This window comes from Monodon monoceros, unplaced genomic scaffold, assembly GCF_005190385.1.
Source record: "Monodon monoceros isolate NGI ecotype Baffin Bay Population unplaced genomic scaffold, NGI_Narwhal_1 Contig3263_ctg1, whole genome shotgun sequence".
In the NCBI taxonomy this organism is placed as follows: Eukaryota; Metazoa; Chordata; class Mammalia; order Artiodactyla; family Monodontidae; genus Monodon; species Monodon monoceros.
The window spans coordinates 445,015-462,397 of record NW_021699185.1 but is presented as its reverse complement, the minus strand read 5'-3'; positions in this window follow the sequence as shown (position 1 = coordinate 462,397).

Here is a 17,383-nt window from a genome sequence, read left to right as displayed (position 1 = left end):
TCTGTTCAGTACCTCTAGTTGAAGTGGGTATTGTTGAATATTAGGCAGAGGCTTGGAGTTGTCAACAGTCATTTAAATAGGAGTGGCTGACACAGAGGTATATAGTGACAGGGAAACATTTTATAGGCTATACATGTTATCAATCATATTGACTTGTTGCACAAACACTGTATGTGTACTTTTAGCAGTAGAATTTAAGCAAGCAGTGATACACGCCATGCGTAGCTTGATAGCTAGGAAAAGGATAATAATACATACAGTGAAAATAATAATCATCTCTAAAACAGAGCAAAAAAAATTACCTAATCCTGAGGAGAGCCAACTAAACAGATCGTTAAAAGGGTCTTTTTTTTTCTTTTAATGTCATAACCATTTTGCCTCTTAAAAATTTTATCTAGGAGCATCTCTACTTCTGCACAGGTATTGATATAAGTGCAACAAGTAGTGTGAGCAATAGCACAACTCCTTGTTTAGCTAGTAGAAAATCAAAGGTAGGGAATTCCCTGGCGGTCCAGTAGTCAGGACTTCATGCTTCCACTGCAGGGGACACGGGTTTGATCCCCAGTCAGGGAACTAAGATCCTGCAAGTGGTGAGGCCAAACAAACAAAAAAAAAGATTAGAAAAAAGAAAAGAATATCGAAGGTAACTATTATCCAATACTACTTAGGTTAAGGAATTGAGGGATGTCTCTTGTGCTGCAATGCTTTTTGTAGTCTCTTCGGCTATTTGACCAACGGGTGGCTGATAGATTTCTGACCATATCTCTCTTTACATATACTCCTTCACTAGGAATCAAGATTCTCAAAAGACTTTGCTACCAGGTATCTTAATAACATTGATCTCTTCTGTAATGGAGAGAGAAAGGAGTTTTATCTGTCTCTTTTATATAGACAATGGGATAACATAACATCCCAATGAGCATAAACCTTCTGCCTGTCAGCTCTTAAGATATTTATGTGCCCAGTTTTGGGAAGGTGGGTCAATTCCAATGCCGTATATGAAGACAAAACCTGAGGATGCAAGTGATCCCAAAGTTGCAAGTCCAACAATCGGTTAAATGGCCCCCAGTAGCTATACTCTGTGACAATTTTACTAAAGAATTTCCTTTCCATCCTAAACACTGGGTCAAAAGTATAGCCAGAAGAGAAACAATAACTCTCAATGTTGACAGAGAGACAGACAGTAGGTAAACAGTACAACTGAACCAGTAGGATGGGTCTTAAAGAGCTGGTCTGGACTCTTGGGTTAGCTGTCTGCTACTGTTGTCGATTTCTTCTCATCCCAGCTTGGTGAAGCTTGTCTTAGTTGAAGTCAGGTGTCAGAAACAGGGGTCACGGTCCATTTAGGAGCAGAAGCCTTTTTAAAAAATGAGAGATAGGAACCTAGGAGTTTACTCCTTTGAGCTTTGCAGCACAGGGGTTAGTACTAATACCTGATATGGCCCTTTTCAACGCAGCTGCAAAGCATCTTGTATTTATGCCTTTTCCAATGGACAAAATCTCCAGGTTGCAGTCCATGATCCATAAGGTCTTCATCTCCTGGGAGCTCGCGGTGAAAGGAATGTTGCCAGCTTTTCATTTTCTTTAAGTGCCTTAACGAGTCCCTGACGATAATGCAACATATCACACCCTTATGCAATGTTGGTTCATACATGCCTTCATCTGGGCACATAGGTCATCCAGCGGTTATTTCAAAAGGACACAGTTGCTGCTTACCAAAAGGAGTGGACCTAAGGTTGAGAAGCACCAATGGGAGAGCTTCTGGCCATGAAAGATGAAAAGCCCCTGAGAGTTTTGTCAGTTAGGTTTTGATAGTGTTGTTAGTTCTTTCTAACAGTCCTGAAGATTGGAGGGGGGTGATAAGTGCATTAAAGATGCTGCATTATTGGCTAAATGTCATAAATAGATTTAATTATTTGTCTGGCAAAGTGAGTCCCTGGTCACTATGTAACTCAGAAGGAATTCCCCAAACAGGAATTATTATTTCCAATAGTGATTTACCTACTGTTATACCCCTTGCTCTCCTGCAGGGAAAAGCTTCAACCCAGTGTGAAAACATACAGATCATCACCAAGATTATTTATATCCTCGAGGTGGCGGCATTTGGACAAAGTCCAATTGCCATACCTCAAAGTGTCCCTTAGGAAGAAGAACGTGGCCTTGTGCCCCATGAAGTGGTTTTCTGGGATTATATTTAAGACACAGAGTACAGCGAGTACATACTTTATGAGCCACCATGGGAGAATGTTTCCAAAACTATAGTTTCCCCCGTAAAACCATGTTTCAGGTGCCTCATGAGTTAAAGAATATACGTGCTGGAGTAACAGCCATTGTGCTCTAAGAGACACTATAGGTTTTTAAAATCAGGTCCAAAGCATATTTGTGTGATGGGTTCAAAAATTCCCCCTTTTTGTAGCCACATCTGTTTATCTTCTTTAGTGGCGATTTCTTGAGCCTGTGGAAGGAAATCTTTTACTGGGTTAGCAGGGTTCACAGAGAGCAGTGGAAGTTCTCAAAGCTGAACAGGATGAATTTTTAAAGTTGTCTGTTTTTCTGCAGCATCAGCAAGCTGATTTCCTTTAGCTTCCTTAATGTCAGATTTGGGATGCCCCAGTGTTTTAATACCTGCCAACTGTTTTGGTAGTGGTATAGAACTACAACCTGCAGTTAAGAACTCTGCAACCTGTTTCCATTTTTCATAGGCTGCCTGAGTTAAGACGGATTTTAAGGTGTTTATGGCCTCTTTTCCTTTTGGCATCCACTCAACCAGATCAAGCTGGTCAGACTTAAGTAATGCATTTAAAGGTTGAGAAATAAGTGGAAAATTAGGTACCCAATTGCTACAATATTCAGTCAGACCCAGAAATCCCCTCAATTGTTTCTTTTTTTGGAGAAGTGAGAAAGCTAAAATCTCTTTAATTTTTTTAGAGTTGATTAATAGTCCTTCCTTAGATATAAAGGGGCCCAAATGTTTTACAACAGGTCAGCAAATTGGAGTTTATCTTTAGGAAACTTGTGTCCCTTAGAAGCTAGTTGTTGTAACAGATGGATGGTGTCTTTTTGAGAATCCAATTCATTTCTAGTACATAAAAGCAGGGGCTTCCCGGGTGGCACAGTGGTTAAGAATCCACCTGCCAATGCAGGGGACACCGGTTCAAGCCCTGGTCCGGGAAGATTCCCACATGCCGCGGAGCAACTAAGCCCGTGTGCCACAACTACTGAAGCACACGCACCTAGAGCCCGTGCTCTGCCACAAGAGAAGCCACCGCAATGAGAAGCCTGTGCACCACAAAGAAGAGCAGCCCCCGCTCGCCGCAACTAGAGAAAGCCCGCGCTTAGCAACGAAGACCCAACGCAGCCAAAAATAAATAAATAAAATGAATAAATTTATTTTTAAAAAAAGAACATGAAAGCAAATCATCTACACATTGAATTACAGTGGAGCCACCAGGAAAGTTTACATCAGCTAAATCAGCTTTAAGCACTTGAGAAAAGTAAGTGGGGTTCTCACTATAGCCCTGTGGCATGGCAGCCCAGGTATATTGATGATTTTCCCATGTGAAGGCAAAAACGTACTGACTGTCCTTCTTTACTAGGATACTAAGGAAGGCATAAATCAATTACTGAAAAATAGCAGCTATCGGCTGGAATGACTGAGAGCAGAGTGTGTGGATTTGGGACCACAGGACAACAGGAATCACAATGTTATTTATAGTTTTCAGATCTTGAACAAATCTCCAACCTTTCCCATTTGCCTTTCTCACTGGTAAGATATGTGTGTGTGACAAGGACTGGTACAAGGAATTATAAGTCCCTTCTTAAGAAAGTCCTGAATAACAGGGTTTATTCCATTTAATGTCTCTGGTTTAAGTGATATTGTCAAATATTAGGTAGAGGCTTGGAGTTGTCAACAGTCCCCTTAACAGGAGTAGCCAATTTAATTTTTTCAATATCTGAAGAAGATGACCATAATTCTTTAGGCACTGGCAATAACAGGTCATTCACTTCTTCTTGGTCTGTTTGAACCACTGATTTTTATAACCATCTATTTTTCAGTAACTAGATTTTGCTCAGCATTAAAATTTCTAAACCTAGAAGCATTTCACCTTTTTGTGAAAAGGCAATATGAGCATTGCTGGCTTTTGAAATGTCTCTTCCTATCAGATGAATTGGGGCACATTTTACTAGGAGAAACACAAGTTTCCCTGTGATAGTTCCTAACTGAAAGGTTAGCGACTCTGATTTTAAAATTTGCAAAGGTAAATTAGAAACCCCTACTATTTGAATTGACCTTATACTCCAAGAGAGAGGGCAATGAATAAGGGTAGGGTAAAGACCAGAGATTGTAGCCCCAGTATCTGCAATGGCCTTTGAAGTTTCCCCTCTGATTGTTGTCTCAATTTCCCCTAAGGTATTGGAGAAGAGCCGGGGGAAATACCTTCTCATAATTGTCAAGCACTCCTATTTCTTTTTGTTTTGCCATGTTCCAAACTCCATTTAAATGTATGGCACTCTCATTTGAAGAGACCATGGCTTTTGCACTAAAAACAAGTGCGGGCATTTCGTTTTGGGCCAGGGTTAGAAGAAAAGTGTTTTAATAAGGCCTCTAAGTTGCTGTAGTTGTACATTCATGACTTTAGTGACTCTTTCTTCTTCTTTGGAAGGTTTTAGAGAGATTCTCTGCAATAGTGACAAGCATGTTAGAATGTATTATGGCCCATTCCAATTCATGTCTTTTAATTAGCTTTGCTATTTTTTCATCTAATCCCTCTTAAAGATTGAATTTAGAATTGGATCATTTTGATCATTTTGAAAACTTTCAGGGGCCATTCCAGGGTGCTATTTGGAGGTTTTCTCAAACCTCTCAAAGGAAAAAAAAGTTTCTCTGCACTTTTGCTTGCATTGGTGGATCATTGCCCACTCTATTTTCTCAGGAAAACTTTTGGGGATGGCTTGGTACAAGTTACGAGCAAGTTCTCGACACCTGTGAACATCTGCATGCTCTTGCTTATGAAAATCTTCCATACGTGTCTTCCATTCTCCCTTTTGTAGCCATACTTGGCTTTACTTTTGGATACCAGCAATTGCTCAAGCTATTACAAATCTAAGTATCCTGGCTCATGTATCCTTACAGAATGAATTCTCTTAAAAACCCTAAAGGATCTTGTAAAGGGCCTGGAAAATCCTTAGTTAAAATTTTAAGTTCAGCTCTAGTCCAGGGAGTATATATTAGTTCAGGCTCACCTCTTCCAGTAGGTTTCTCTTTAAAGGGACCTGCAATGATTTTAGGGCTCTCATTTATTCCCTGGGGTCCAGTTAATTTTTCCTTTGGAGGTGGAGGAGGAGGTAGAACAGACAAGTTGAGATATGGATGTTCAGAAGGGAGAAGGTATAAAGTTCAGAAAGGAGGGGAAGGAGGAGGAGAAAGGGATAGGGTAGCTTCTGAGCTTTTCTCCAATTTAGCAACAGATTCTAATAATTTTCAGTTAGTTTCCTGTAAAGGTGTCATTTTATCATTACCATGCTTCAAAGCTTCTAAGTACCAATTGAAATATGCTTCCCATCCTGTCTATGTAATTTTTTTTTTTTTTTTTTTTTTTTTTTTGCGGCACGCCGGCCTCTCACTGCTGTGGCCTCTCCCGTTGCGGAGCACAGGCTCCAGACGCGCAGGCTCAGCGGCCATGGCTCACGGGCCCAGCTGCTCCGCGGCATGTGGGATCTTCCCGGACCGGGGCACGAACCCGTGTCCCCTGCATCGGCAGGCGGACTCTCAACCACTGCGCCACCAGGGAAGCCCAGTGGCTATGTAATTTTATAGCCATAATTTTCCAATTTTGCACGCAAGTAAACTAATTTTGGTAAGTCGAATGTTCCCCGTTTTGGCCATTTAAGAGTTAAGTTAGAGCCTCCCATTTTACCAAGTTCTTGCAAGTATCAGCTCCATACATACTGTACATGAAGCCAGCCGAAGTTCCAGTGGGTGGCTATCCATCTGGGAACTGGTAGGCTTTAGAAGCACGATTTCCCATTTTCCTTTTGTTTAATTTGTATTATGAGGTCACAATTTCTAAGGGCGCTGCAGGGTCAGAAGTGTGCTGCTTGTGAGCTTAGCTCCTCAAGGTGTCACCCTTGAGTCGGTTCAGATCTTCTGTGTCTCCGTTTCTCCTGTAAGCTGTCTAAAGCCACCATGGGGGCTTGAAGCACCGTAAATTACCTAAAGTGTTAAAAGGGCGTTTCCTATGGGACTGCTACTCATTATAAGGATTAATCCTCAGACACTTCCTCTAGGTTCTCAGTCACCAGAGAAGGCCTGGTGGCTGGAAGGAGCAAATGTCCGTTTCTTCAGAGATGAATAGGTTCAGTCTCTTGTTCTGCTGTCAAACAGTTTGTTCAAACCATTTATACACAATCTTTCCAACTTGAGCCAAATTTAAAAAGACCAGCCAACCCAGTTCACTCCAGAGTTCCTTCTTGGCTTTCCCCTTCTAGGAACCTCCATCTAGCCCATTGCCTAGGAAATTCCCCCTCTGTCCCTTTTACCTGGAAATGTACTGGTACCCTGTTAAGACTATAAATCCTAAAATTTTAACAAATTGGATAAAATTCAGGATCATCATGCAAAGCAATGAGGTCCAGATATCAGGAGAACTCACCAAAGCAACTGAGGAATACCAAAAAGCCGGTGGGGCTCAAAGGGCCAATGCTGGTACTGAGCGCTGGTTTAGAGTAGACTCCAGGTGTCCTCTGGTGGGCGTCTCTGATATCCTGCTAACTACGCCAAGCAAATATCAACAAGAAAGTAATCAATATCGATCTAAAGTGGAAATAGAGAATTTTATTTGAGCCAACCTGAGGGTTATAACCCAGGAGACAGTCTTTCAGAAAACACTGAGGGTTGTTCCACCTGTTAGAAGTCGAAGGCACAATTATATACATTTTAAGACAAAGGATCATACATTAAAATGACACACTGACATTTTATATAAGGTTCACCAAAGATACATAGAGCAGATCTACACATACAAGGCAAGCAGTCACCATGACCCCTAACAGGATTAGGAAAGGAAAAATTAATCTTCTCTGTAGGTACACTGCTGGTGTCAGAAGAAGGAAAAAAATGATCTTTGCAACTGAGCAGACATTCTTGCCTTTGAGGAACGCTGGTTAATGTATAATACAGATGCACATTGCCCATTAGGGAGGGCCCAACATGGACAGGGAGTATGCTACACTTAAATTTTCTTGTCCTACCTCAAAACATAAATTTTATTCCATCACCTGTTATTCAGGAATTTCTTTTAAAAAGGCTTATAGTTCCCTGTACTAGTCCTTGTAACATGTCTATCCTGCCAGTAAGAAAGCTGAATGGAAAAGACTGGAAATTTGTCCAAGATCTGAGAGCAATAAATAATATTGTAATTCCTCGACATCTTTTGGTCCCAAATCCACACACCTTACTCTCAGTCATTCCAACTAAAAGCTGTTATTTTTCAGTGATAGACTTATGCAGTGTCTTCTTTAGCATCCCAGTAGAGAAGGACAATCATACCTTTTTGCCTTCACATGGGAAAATCATCAATACACCTGGATAGCCATGCCACAGGGCTATAGTGAGAACCCCACTTACTTTTCTCAAATACTTAAAGCTGATTTAGCTGATGTAGACATTCCTGATGGTTCTACTTTAATTCAACATATAGATGATTTGATTTTATGTTCTAAAATTGAACTGGATTCTCAAAAAGATACCATCCATCTGTTACATCAACTAGCTTCTAAGGGACACAAGTTGCCTAAAGATAAACTCCAATTTTGCTTACCTATTGTAAAACATTTGGGCTACTTAATATCTCAAGAAGGACTATTGATTGACACCAAAAGAATTAAAGGGGGCTTCCCTGGTGGCGCAGTGGTTGAGAGTCCGCCTGCCGATGCACGGGACACGGGTTCGTGCCCCAGTCCGGGAAGATCCCACATGCCGCGGAGCGGCTAGGCCCGTGAGCCATGGCCGCTGAGCCTGCATGTCCGGAGCCTGTGCTCCGCAAAGGGAGAGGCCACAACAGTAAGAGGCCCGTTTACCACAAAAAATAAATAAATAAATAAAAAATAATAAATAAATAAATATATATACATAAATTTATTTATTTTTAGCTGCATTGGGTCTTCGTTGCTGCACATGGGCTTCCCCTAGCTGCGGCAAGCGGGGGCTACTCTTCGTTGTGGTGTATGGGCTTCTCATTGTGGTAGCTTCTCTTGTTGCAGAGCATGGCTCTAGGCACACGGGCTTCAGTAGTTGTGGCATGTAGGCTCAGTAGTTGTGGCTCGCAGGTTCTAAAGCTCAGGCTCAGTAGCTGTGGCACATGGGCTTAGTTGCTCCACAGCATGTGGGATCTTCCTGGACCAGAGCTCGAACCAGTATCCCTTGCATCAGCAGGCAGATTCCTAACCACTGCGCCACCAGGGAGGTCCCTAACAAATGTCTTGAAGAGAAAAAGACAAGTTGTACCAGCAACTCCCTTATGTCAAATACCATATAGATGGCTCTTGGAAAGCCTGCAAGAGCAGTGACCATGTTTAATACCATGTTAGCAAAATTTCCAATTGATGAGGCTATCAATGAGAGCTCTCTTGGAAGGATCACTTGCACTCTCTCAGGTTCTGTCTTCATATGTGGTATTGGAATTGACCCACCTTCCCAAGAATGGACACATAAATACCTTAATAGCTGGCAGATAGAAAGTTTATACTTATTGGGATGTTATGTTACCCCATTGTCTATATAAAAGAGACAGATGGACCTCCTTTCTCTCTCCATTACAGAATCAAGAGATCCATGTTATTAGGATACCAAGATACCTGGTAGCAAAGTCTTTTGAGAATCTTGATTCCTAGTGCAAGAGTACATGTAAAGAGAGATATGGTCAGAAATCTATCAGCCACCATTGGTCAAATCATTGGTCAAATACCTGGAGTGACTGCAAAATGCATTGCAGCACAACAGACATCCCTCAATTCCTTACCCCAAGTAGTATTGGATAATTAGAATCACCTTCGATTTTCTACTGGCTAGTCAAGGAGTTGTTTGTGCTATTGCTCACACTACTTGTTGAACTTATATCAATACCTCTGCAGAAGTAGAAATGCTCCTGGATAAAATTTCCAAATGGCAAAATTGTTGTAAGACTGAAAAAAAAAAAACCCTTAAAAAATCTCTTTTGGTCACTCCCTACAGGACTAGGTAATTTTTAATTTTTTTCCCTCTGTTTTACAGATGTATGATTATTCTTTTCATAGCTATCAAGTTACTCATGGCATGTATCATTGCTCACTTAAATTCTATTGCTAAAAGTACACATACAATGTTTGTGCAACAAGTCAATATGATTGATAACATGTATAGCCTATAAAATGTTTCCCTGTTAGCATATATCTCTGTGCTGTTCACTACATTCAATTAACTAATTTCTCCTTTAGTTTGCTTAATTCTGAAGTTTTTATGCTGAGGAAATCAGTGTTGCCAAACCAAATGGATCTTGACATTTTAACTGCTTGGCAAGGAAGAATGTGTGCTATAATCCAGACTGAACGTTGTGTTTTCATGCCAGATCTGTCCTCTAATATAACTCATCTAATGAATCACATTAAAAATTAAATCTCTGCATTAGGGAATCCCCTTCCTAGTCTAGGTTACATCTTGGGTAAATGGTTCAGCTCTGGGGGTTCATGGTTTAAATCTCTGCTTATGACTTTATTATTGTTGTTGGCTATATTGATTGTGTTCTGTATCGTTTATAGAGTAATAATCTATTGTGCTTTTTGCTGCATATACAAACCTGCAAGTAAAATAATGATGTCTATAAGACTTGAAACCATTGATCATACGTATAGCTCTATATAAAATACTGGACAGGCACAATGCACGTAGGAGGAAGATTGGACAATAATTGGCATGAGTTCTATTGAACAGCATGAGATTAGCTATGAGTCCTTGTCTGGTACTTTACTGACACATAAACCCCTGAAAGATAGAAGAAACTGGCCTATTGGGACCTGGTATTGCAGGACCGGATAGATCCAGGGCAGGTAAGACACCACCCTGGTGTCGAGGGACCAAGCATTTCATAACCTAATACTTTCTATCGAAAGATTAATGATCAAAAGTGGGAAACGATGGAATAAAATTTATGTTTTGAGGCAGGACAAGAAAATTTAAGAGTAACATACTCCCTGCCTATATTGGTCCCTCCCTAATGGGCAATGTGCATCTGCATTATATATTAACCAGACCTCCTGAAAGGCAAGAATGTCTGCTCAACCGTAAAGATCATTTTTTCCTTCTTCTCATGCCAGAAATGTAACTCCTTAGAAGATTCATCTTTCTTTTCCTAATCCTGTAAGGGGTCATGATGACTTACCAATCCGGGGGCATTTGCAGCTGCTAAAAGGAGTACAGGGGCATTTAGCGGGGCCAGAGCTAAAGACAGAATCTGAATACTAAGTGAGAGACACATCCACATAACAGGAACTGGTGTTCTCCCTCCCCCTGGGGTTCTCGTGACCGTCATTCCTCATGGACCATTAACCATCTGTGTCAGCAGACAGACAAACAAACAAACAAACTAAACAACATTCTTTCACTTTTCATATAAGATGAAGGCAAGGGTAAAAGTTGAACAGAGAACTTATCTGGCTTGGGCACATTCCTTGTGAGTAGGCTAAAGCTCAGTCACACGGAAAGGGGAGGGGATAAGACTGCAGGCCTAAGATGGAGCTGAGAAAAATGGAGTCTGTGTGGTTCAGCCACACATTTCACCCCCAACATCTATACGGCCCACACAATCTTATCTGCCATTCTTCCTTGAATACCCTAGGGCCAGATATCGGGAGGTAACCTGCATGCCTAACCCACAACAGCAATATACACAACAGCAAGCACCAAGAATCCCTGCTAGACAAGGAAGGATGCCTAACAGGGCCATACCCCATATGCCAGGTAAGGAGGTCAACCAACGGATGAAGTCGTCTGCAAAATAAATATTCCCTACATGGTTAATAGCCTTTTTCATACGAGACGATAAATCAGTGATGTTAGATTCATAAGAGGGGCTGTAAGTGCAGCATTGTTGTTGAATTAGGACATGTTTCCCCTTGTGCCTCTGTCAACATGTCCAGAGTCGTATGGTTTTGTAAAACTACTTTCCTCATTTGTGCAGTTTCCTGATTTAGTAGAAAAATGTTTTATCTAGAATTATTTAATACAGAAGCAGTGAACTTGGCTAGGGCTTGTATTTCTAATTCAGCATGAATGCCTACATATTGAGGGAGAAAGATAGAGACCAGCCATTCACAACAGGAGAGACTATGGTTCCACCTAGTTTTGAGAGCCAGCAAGTTTGAGAGTGTCTGGCAATGAGGAATAGATCTTTCTTGACAAAGAGGGAAAAGCAAGGGTATAGTGGCCAGTCCACCCATATGGGAGATAAGGCCAAAGATTGGTGCCACGTATCCAGATGCACCTTTGGGTGATAAGAAAGCCCCTCCCTTAAGAATCTTATTTTCTTGACCTGTCCATTCAGTTTGTAAAACCAGGTGGACAAAAGAACAAGAGGTTGGTGGTAGCCACTCGATATGTTTATGTCTGGCGAACCAGGTGTGATTTTGTCCCTCTTTACAAAAAGGAGCAGTATGTCCCAGTTGACTGTGTATAGCACATAACCTCCCAAGATCATCTCAGACATGATAGGCAGTGTCAAGTTTAGAGGAATTGGGTTCAAGAACAAGCCAAGGAGAAAATGCTTTTTACTATCATTACAGTCAAAGGGGGAAATGTGAGCCATGGTGACATCTAGTGCCCCCAACAGGAGCTTACCTGCCATGCCCACCCATTGTCCCCATGCCATGAGGTTGAAAGGCAGAATGACCCATGCATTCCTTCAGTGCTAGACATTGGCAGCAATCTGTACACGCAACAGTCAGAGCAGTTATGGACTTCAGCATAGGTGGTGGCCCAGGACAGAAACACATTGTTGGAGGTAGGTGGCATGAATCCCAGAAGGAAAAGGCTAAGAATGATAAGCGTTTGAAAGGTGCCAAGAAAGGCAAATGCTCATTCAGAAACAACACCATAGAAGTTTGGTCTCCATGTACCAGGATCACCCCAGGCTTTGGCACTTTTCCCAGAGGACAATACCAGACATTTTTTCCCTTTATGTCAGAAGTGGGCAGGGAGATATTATATGTGGGACTTCTGGTAGAGCCCATAAGAGGAGCCCTACTTCAGTCCCCCATCTAATTTCAAGGAGGAGATCACCTTGTTTATGGGTGGGCCTTCTCTTAGAAAGGTTGGGGAAATACTATACCAGGGGCTACCCCTTTCCACAAAGATATAAGGATGCCAAGCCACCTGGGAGGGGGATATCATTTAAGTCTCCAAGGTGGGAGGTCCTGTGACACTCTTAGGACAATATCCATATCCTGCTAGATGGGTCGCAGTCCTCCTTCCAAGACTTGTACTTTTAAGGCCCTAGCTGATAGAGCAGGTGCAGTCAGTGTCTCATAAATAGGTGTATAGCCTGCTGTGGGTTGCAGTGTTTAATAGCTGGATGGCCTCTAACAGTCGTGAAGACCATCCTCTTAAAGACCTGTCCAGAGAAGTCTTCTTCAATGTCTCTTTCAGTAACCCATTAACTCTTTCTACCCACCTTGCTGCTGCTGGGTTATAAAGCAGATGGAAGGTTCATAAAATCTCACAGGCTTCTGCCTATTCTTGTACATCATGTCCAGTGAAGTGGGTCCTTTGGTTGCTATCTATGTGAGTGGGGTCTCTTATACACTTTCCAACTTGGTCAAACCCCTTGATCTGTCCATTCAGTTTGTAAAACCAGGTGGACAAAGAACAAGAGGATGGTGGTAGCCACACCATATGTTTATGTCTGGCCAACCAGGTATGATTTTTGTCCCTCTTTACAAAAAGGAGCAGTATGTCCCAGTTGATTATGTTTAGCACATAACCATCCCAGATTTGCTCTTTTACTAGCAAAGGATTGCATCAGACCAGAGGTGGTAATGTGCGTTTGTGTCTCTCTGATAAGGGTAGTAGGTCGATATAGTGCACTTTCCATCCGGTCACTGGGTCAGAGGCTCATTCACTGTGACCAGGGGTATGTCTCAGAGGTTATTGCTGCAGGTTTCAGTGGGGGCAGTCCCAATCCCATTTTTGTCCCTTTTTAACTAGAGAGTATAGAGGTTGTATTATTAGTGCCAGATGAGGTATGAACAGATGCCAATAACCTAGTAAGCCCCCCCTCCAAAGATTGTAATTCCTTGACCAACTGTGGAGTGGGCAAGGCTCGGATTTTATCAATAACTTCAGCCAGCATAACTTTTGTCTTACCCAACCAGACAATTCTGAAGAACTTTACTGATTGCTCAGGTCCCTGGATCTTGTCAGCGTTTATTTCCCATCCTTGGTTTTGGTTTGTGTAAATGTGTCTGTAAAGGGGCAGCAGCTTAGGAGAGGAGAGATAAGTCATCACAGGTTAACATAATGTCATCAGTATAAGATAATTCCAACTCAGAGTGGGGCTTTTGCCAGATTTCCAGGTCCTGGGAGACCATACCATGACAAATGGTGGGACTATGTAAACAACCCTGAGGCAAGACCTGAAAGGTCCCTTGCCTCCTGTCCCAGGTGAAGGCAAATTGATCTTGAGGGCTAGCATCCAAAGGAATTCTGAAAAACGCATTAGACAGGTCAAGCATACAATAAAACATTTTCATCACAGAGATATTCTAAAATAGTAGTATTATTGGGACCTGCCATATGGATGGGAGGGACCACCTTATTTAATTGGCTATCATCAACAGTCATCCTCCAAGTCCTGTTGGGCTTCTTTAGCAGCCACACTGGGCTATTATAATTGCTATGGGAGTGTCTGATAACTCTCACCCTTTCTAGTTCTTTAACAGTAGCAGTAATCTCTTCATAGCCCCTAGGCAGCCTATACTGTTTGACATTAACAATACAGTGGGGTGTGGGTAAACGGACGTGCATGGCCTACCAACATTGGTGTCACCATTCTGGTGTGAAGGCGACACTCTCCAGTGGTAGTGGTCAAATCTAGGTCTTGTAAAACATCAACACCTAGGATATATTCTGGTACCAGGCAAATGTATACGTGGAACAGTCAGGTTGGCAAACAGATAATTTGGAAATATAATCTGATTTGTCTTATTTGAATAGTTTGACCCCCATGTCTGTCTGTAGCCCATATTTCTCCCTGAAATTTAGAGGGTTTGCCATACAGCAATGTACACTCATCTCTAGTATCTACCAATGCTAAGACTGTTTGTTTATGTGGGACCAATAAACTGTCAATTCTACATGAAGCCTCCAGTCACTCCCACACTGCATGCACTACAGGGAAACGTTGGCCCTACACCTAGTTCCTCAGTGAGAGGACAATCCACCCCTGGCATTCTACTTTTAGCGGGGGACACTGGGATGCATTGCCACATGTTTATTGTCAGTAGAAAGAGGAGTAATTTGTTTGTCTTCTGCTAGGGACTTCCACAAAGATGACAGGACTGAATTAGGCTTTCTGTTCTTTGGTTTTGCTGTTGTTGCTGTTGTTGTCATTGTTTTATCACTGTTTTCCTTTGGAGTCCCTGCTAACATTAAATCCTGCCAAAGTTGTTTATGTGATACCTGGGTTGGTCCTTTCCCTGCTTATTCTCCACCCTTTGTTTGTTTCTCTTTTATCTCTTTATTTTTGTCTACTTTTCTATTTCCTCCATGGAGGACTCTTTCTGTTTCACTGAGATCTGCTATAATGGCAGCTACCAGAGCTATCACTTTACTGAATATAGGTGCCAGAACTGATACTAAGGTGTCATACCAAACTCCAGGAGCAGACTGTAAGATGCAGCCCTTCATACCTGAGATAAATTATTCTTCATCTGGCCCCATAAAGCTGTCTGGATATATAGCATGTCTCATTCCCAGTTCTCTAATGATGTCTTGTAGTTCTTCCATGGAGTTCCAGTGTAATGGAGGAGATGGGACATCTCCTTTGTTAGGCCAGGGCGGCTTTACCCCAGCCCTAATCCAAGTAACCAAGTCAGCCACCATCCTCAGTTCCCTCCCATTCCAGCAGCATATAACCTTTGTCTCAGGGCTGGCTGTGCTTTCACCAAATCCAGTTTAGACATCTCCAGGCCATTTAGCATGATACTATCTGTCCCACAGGCAGAGTAACCATGCAGTTACTCCTTTCCTGGTCTTTTGTTTGAACCTGGCTGTCAACTCAACTACTTCTGCAGAAGAATACTCCCTCATAGTTATCTTTTGGCTAGTTGGTATCACTTCTTGTTCATCTTTGGGCTCACGGGTTGCCTGAGTCTTTGTTTGAATGAGGGGGCAAGCCCTTAGGTCATCTTCCCCTTCAACAACTATATTTCCCTTCTCAGAGAAATCATTACACAATAGATCCCATCATTTGGGATTCCAATTTTCCTGTGAGATAATGGTCCTCACCCTGTTGGATGGTGCCACCCTTGCATTTTTGCCACTTTGCATACAATGACCTCTAGGTGTTCCTCTTGTTGTTGTACCTTTTTGGCTAGTAGGTCTGAATTAGAGAAACAAACACTCTTAGATCCTTTTCTAATGCCAGGGCCTCTTTAGTTTTCCCCTAGTTCCTGCCTGAGTCAGAGTTCTTTTTCTGCACTCAGTCACAGGGCCCAAAGCAGCAGCCATACTACTGCGGCTATAACATGTTCAATTTCCTACCTTAGCTTCTCTTTACCTACTGCTTTGGTTAGAATCTCCAGTAACCCTTATAGCGTTTTGGGGGTGTCCCTGTACTCACACACTAGCCTGAAGCGTTCCAAAAACTTGGCTAAGTCTACCCACATGGAAGAGGCTGGCCATCCTGGGATTTCCCCCACTGACAACAGGCTGTCTCCCAACATGGTCCCCTTACGCATGTCTATTTCATTTTTGGTCTCCTGGCTGACTCGCCAATTCTTTGAAGACAGGGTTATTGAATAAATCCCCTGAACTGAGAAGAAACTTTGAGACTGAAAAACAAAGCAGGCAACTCCATAAAGTACAATTATGAAGTTTATTGTGGGTAGGTTACATACAGGTAGGATCGGGCAGATTTCAATCCGGAATCATTCACAGCTGCACTATACACCTCCAAATGTGGTACAGGATTATTTAAAGGGGCCAAAGCTAAGGATAGGATCTGACTACTGTTACCAAGCCAGATTCATTTGCCTGTATGCAGCAAGCCAAACGCTGAGATGCCAAGCTTTGTAGTAGAGAAAAGCTTTACTCACAAGGCAGCCAAACAAGGAGATGAATCTCAAATCCACCTCCCAAAGATAGGTTTTAGGAATATTTACAGGATAAAGAGGCAGGATGGTCTGAGGCACGGGGAAAGGTGATTGGAAATAAGAAAAGCGAGGTAATCAGTGATCTGTGCAAGTGTAGTCAAGCTTCATGGTTCTTCATAGGACACATGTTCAAAAACTGGCAGTGTTAGCATGTTCTGAGGGTGGAGTTTTGGGCCTTCTGATGTTAAAAGGTCATCACGCAAGTCCAGTTAGATTGTCAGTAGTCTCAACCGGTCTGAATCGGGCAAGAACTAGCTCCAAGCTCCTGAAAAACAACTTAAGCAACCATTACTACAGTGACCCATATGTCAGGGATGTTATATATAAGGAAGCTAGTGGGAGTTTAGTTTAAAATCAACTAAAAGCAAACTAAAAGCAAGTGAGGCAGGTTAAATTTGGTGGGCCTACTCAGGTTAGCCCTCCGTTTCACTACTAAGGGAGAAGCACGTCCATGCCAACGGGAACCAGGGTTTTTTCTCTCCCCAGGGGTCTCAGGACTATTATTCCTCACAAATCATTAACCATCTGCGTCAGCAAAAGGCGTTCTTCGAATTTTCATATCAGATGAAGGCAAGGGTAAAAGCTGATAGAGAACTTCTCTGGCGCTCGTGCATTCCTTCTGAGTAGGCTAAAGCTCCATCACAGAGAAAGGGGAGGAGGGTAGGACTGTGGGCCTATGATGGAACTGAAAAAATGGAGTCAGTGTGGTTCAGCCATACAGCACCTTTGGCTAACTTAATGTAAAGTGTCAGTGCCAGGCTTCCCTGGTGGCGCAGTGGTTGAGAGTCCGCCTGCCGATGCAGGGGACACGGGTTCGTGCCCCGGTCCGGGAAGATCCCACAGGCCGCGGAGCGGCTGGGCCCGTGAGCCATGGCCACTGAGCCTGCACATCTGGAGCCTGTGCTCCGCAATGGGAGAGGCCACAATAGTGAGAGGCCCGCATACCGCAAAAAAAAAAAAAAAAAAGTCAGTGCCATTTTGA